The sequence below is a fragment of the Lycium ferocissimum genome, chromosome 6 (genome assembly GCF_029784015.1).
Source record: "Lycium ferocissimum isolate CSIRO_LF1 chromosome 6, AGI_CSIRO_Lferr_CH_V1, whole genome shotgun sequence".
NCBI lineage: Eukaryota > Viridiplantae > Streptophyta > Magnoliopsida > Solanales > Solanaceae > Lycium > Lycium ferocissimum.
Genome location: NC_081347.1, coordinates 34,321,728 through 34,326,483, shown reverse-complemented (window position 1 = coordinate 34,326,483; position 4,756 = coordinate 34,321,728). Strand labels below are relative to the sequence as shown.

At 32.2% G+C, this 4,756-nt stretch overlaps 1 long non-coding RNA gene across 3 annotated transcripts; it reads right to left on the bottom strand.

The window, feature by feature from the left end:
* Window positions 1-541: 541 nt before the first annotated feature.
* Window positions 542-4,406, bottom strand: LOC132059637 (uncharacterized). 3 transcript variants are annotated; one of them, XR_009415685.1, is made up of 4 exons: window positions 2,439-4,406; window positions 1,595-1,646; window positions 1,422-1,499; window positions 542-910 (listed from the first exon to the last, which is right to left on the bottom strand). It is a non-coding gene; the product is annotated as an uncharacterized LOC132059637 (long non-coding RNA). The 3 variants fall into 3 exon arrangements; XR_009415683.1 differs by having other exon boundaries at window positions 544-910; window positions 1,595-1,669; window positions 2,439-4,405; XR_009415684.1 differs by having other exon boundaries at window positions 549-910; window positions 1,595-1,669; window positions 4,180-4,399.
* Between the last annotated feature and the right edge of the window lie 350 nt (window positions 4,407-4,756).

Sequence of the window (4,756 nt, the reverse complement as noted above, 5' to 3'; positions counted from 1 at the left end):
GGTCATTACACCTCCAATATTGACTTTGGTCAAACCTGTCAATATCAATAACTTAAGAACTTCAAAAAATCAATTTTCTTCTCCAATAGCCTTAGGAATTGTGTCACCCATTCCTGCAAGTCAAGAAAACTATATTAAAGAGACAAAAAGGGTCATTTAGAAAAAAGAGATTTAACGCTCAAACAACCCAGCGAGTCGTTGCATGAATACTTCAAATCACTACAAGAAAAAAGGCCTTCAGCGAAGGGACATTCGGTCGTTAAAAGCCCAAATCTGGCTATATATCAATAACAACCGGAAAAAATCCGATCGTCACCGATCACTAAAATCCCTGTCGTTAAAACTTAATGATCAGATTTGAGATCCGGTCGTTAAGATCCTTTAGCGACGGCAAAGATTCCGGTCGTTAATCTTGCTTTTAACAACAGGATTTTCGTTTCGCTAATATATCATCCGGTCATTAAAATATTGAATGACAACAACTAATTTGGTTGTTATTGGTGCTTTTAACGACCGAAGTTCCTTTCGTTAGTTATCCATTACTTTCAACTACTGGACAACAAAATTTTCTTTCGCAAATGGGAAATTCTATTAAATATAATTACAAAAATTTCATAAAGGAATCATTACTTCATATACTTCCACACATCCAAATATACCAAATAATAAAATAACTATATCAAATTTCACTGCCAATACAAATAACTAAAGCATTACATTGCCAAAAAAGTATCCATCCAAATTGTATGACACTATTTTTATCAACTCCTAGAAAGAGAGGATAGAATTCCAAAGATATGAACATAAGACATCTTTAGATCACCCCTAACAAAACTTTATCAACTTCTTATACTTTAACTTGCTTTGCACTTTATTCGAGGATAGGTTGTTCAGACTTCATATTCATGATCTGTTTAAAGAACAAGTTCATGTCAGTCTGATAACAAAACTCTTACTAAGAAATAACAACTAACCAATCATATGGAACAAGTGAGATTAATAGCTTATAGATAAGATTAGTCGGTACAAGATATTAAGGTACAATAACGGTATAAAGTTTCTTGATCCAAATTGATTTATGATGAATAAATCTTACACAAGAAAGTAAACATCTTCCAAAAAAGGATGATTTTTTTAAACAATCCTACCAAAAGCAAAATATAAAGGATGACCATGAAAAAGATGTGCTTTCGAATGAACCTCATATCCTCTATGTGAGCAAACGAAAAATAATAAGCAAAGAAAATTTATATTAAATGATGGTGGTACTCACATTATTAGGCTAATAAAAGAAGCATGTGAATAAAGATTCTTTTAACAATCATATTAAATAAACAACTAGAGAAAATAGCTTCAGTTTTCAATCACAGAATGTTGAATGAATCAATCAAGAGTTCTAGTAGATGAAAAGAAAATATTACCAGAATAATAGTAACAGTTGTGTATAGGTCATTTCCTACCCTCTTGAAGCTGACATGAGGAGCTGTGCGAATGCAGTACTATACAAAGATATAATAAAGACAGAATACAAGTCACAAGAAAATCATACATAATAATGAAGTCCATTTTGTGTTGCATGGGATAAAAGTCAGACCTTCAGGTCTCCAGGTCACCATCTATCTTAGGCTCACCATCTTCATAAAATACTACTTCCTCACAAAAGAAATATCTTATTGATTCAAAAAAAATGTTCAAAAGACTTACTGAAAGAAGAAAGACAATCAACAATCAAGAGTAGTTTAATGATGTTCTGGCTTTGATATAGTATGACATGACAACATAAAAAATATTTTGAATAAGCTAGTGCTACTCAACACTCCTCAAGATTTATGAAACTTAAGAAATAGTAACATCTATAATTCTGTAACCTCTTTACAATGAAAGAACATCTATCACCAACAAGTATTGATGACGGCAAAGGCATCAACCCAAAAATCTTGAAAGACCTTTGATAGTTAAATAAGTCGGAGATTAACATTACAAAAGTATACACGTCAATTCAAGCAAAATATTATCTGAAAAAGTGAAATGTATGTCATAAATAGATGCCTCATCAGAGTAACTCTAAGAAAACAATATTTAAAGGCATTAGTCGTTCTTACATTTTGTTGCGCATAGTTCTGCACACAAGAAAGAAATGAATAATTGACCAACTTTTGATGTTTCCTAAATTTTTGCTATATTTATCAAGTCCTTGTAGAAAAAGGTCTACTATATACTGCCATAAGGCCATTCAGGCTGACCTAAAGCTGCACCTCAAATCAATGACAAATTCACTAGTCTTGAGTAGAAATTGCAGAAATGAAGTTTTATATTTATCAACATTAGGACGACCGCGAGGAGCATCTCAAATAAAACATCTAGCAATGGATAATATCAAGGTATTCATATCAAACCTTTTTTTTAATTCAATGATCACCTAATCTAATTATGCTTACTAATTCTCTAGTCACAAAACAATTTATCGAACTTTTGCAGTTGAAATTTGATGCCATCGAGCTACAATCTCCTCGGATTCGTGTGAATCACGCTAGAGATTAAATAGATGGAATAGTATGATGAAAACTAGTTAGTGTGGCCTTAACAGATTGACGAATATAAGGGACAGATTTAGAAAGATGCAGCAATGTAAAATCTAGCAAAGAGAATATACTAAGAGATATGCACAAGGTGATGATACAACATTATGAACGGATCCCGACCTTTCCAGGTAAGCCATATAATTCATTCAAAAAATCAGAGGGTGCAGAATTTAGATCTAAAATTCAAGCTCCAGACAATTATCTCATGGGATTATATACAAAGTAAAGATCTTTCGTTTTTCTTTTGATACGAAATAATGAATCTGAACAAAGAAAAGAACTTTCATTGATTTAAGAAATTCCCAAGTTTGAGGTAAAAATCAAGGAACAATATAATCCATCGTTGTAGGGGCACACTGAAAGAATTGAGCCATTCACTTCAAAGGCAGACAAAGCAAGATAGATAGAAAGTTTAGAAGTTCAAACATCTAAAAGTGTTCCCCTTTCCTATGTTACTACCAATTTCATTGATTTCTTCCTTGTAGGTACTGTAAATAGCTGATGGAGTAAAAAACAAATACACATTTTATATTTAGCCCAATTATGACATCGAAAAATGCTAATTCTATTTAACTTTAACTTATCCACATAGACAAAAAGATAAGAGGAAAAAGAACATATAGCATGTAAGTTTTTCATAAGTCTTGACTACTAAACAAAAGATCTCCAAAACAAATTGTACAAAGAAAATTAAACAAAGCATAAAAAACCATCAAACGATTTGTTCCAACAAATTGCTGGAAACACAATAATTTGGTGATACAAAAACTTAAACACGCTGATTTTTTTTTTATGAGTCGAGGGTCTATCAGAAACAACCTTCCTACCTCTGAAGGTAGGGGCTTGTTTGCGTACACTCTACCCTTCCCAGACTCCACATGTAGATTTCACTGGGTATGTTGTTGTTGTTGTATAAAAACTCGAACCCGCCAAATAGATACTTAAAACTCAATAGATATATTTTATATGGTAGCACCCAACACTATGCAAATTACTATAAAACTTCCACCTTCAGCACCACTGTACAACTTTCAGGCAAAGAGATTTCTTCGCCTAAATTTTTAGAAACCAATTGGAAAATAAATGAATTTTGTAAACCAAGATATTAATAGCTAATTTGCGTATTAGGAAAACAAAGACATCCCAAATTTGATAGTTATAAAATCCTGAAAGTGTTATTTAACAATGATAAAAGAAAATAAAAGAAGGAATGACAATTTCAAGGATAAATACCAAAGGCAAATTAATAGAAACTCTGGTAAGATTCGTATCACTTACAAATTACAATACTCATTGTTAGATTTTATAATTCTTATCCCAATTAAGCTTATTAATTAGTGGCACATTAAAATTTGCACACAAGCTTTGTTTTTGAAGCAGTTAAAGCTCTTTCAGTTTCTTTGGTTGCTCATACTTTTAGATTTGAGAAGCAAATCTTTTCGCTGTATTTTTTTTGGCTGTGACGGAAAATGCGTAGGGTATTATTCTGATTCTTCTTCAACAAAGCAAATCCAACATCCATTTTGGTACAAGTGCAATCACAACCCTACAGATTTGACCAAAATTAACATGTAAAAAGATAATTTTTTAACCTTACCTTGATGAGAAGGAACTCTAAGATGAGCAATTGATGCCGACGGGGGTGACGATAAGTTATTTCTTCTCCCAGAAATATACTCTTGATAGCAATTGCCAGTTCTGGATGAGAGCAGACAGTAGTTTCTAGGGAAGAAGTGTTTTTTGAAGAAGTGTAATGGTTTCTTTTTTAGAGGAGGTAGTGGGGTTGGGGAAAAAGAGGGAAAAGGTACCGCCAATTAATTTATTAAACGACGGGATTTGTATTTTTAACGACCAAATGTTATCCCCTCATTATTTTGGAGCTAAAAATTAGCTTTAACCACGGGAAAAATATTTGTCGTTAGAAAAACATTTATAATGACCGGATTCATGTCCCTTCGTTAAGAAGTGGTCGTTAAAGATTAAGTTTCTTGTAGTGAATATACAACGTCACAAACTGATCATTTGGATTTTTCATCTCCCAAATGATGCATCGTGGGAATTGGTATAATTTTTTATAAATTATTGTTTGAATTTTGAATTTCAAGCAGTTTAAGAAAAATACTTAATTCTTTTAAATTCAATATGTCTTAATAAAGTTATAACCACATTCGAAC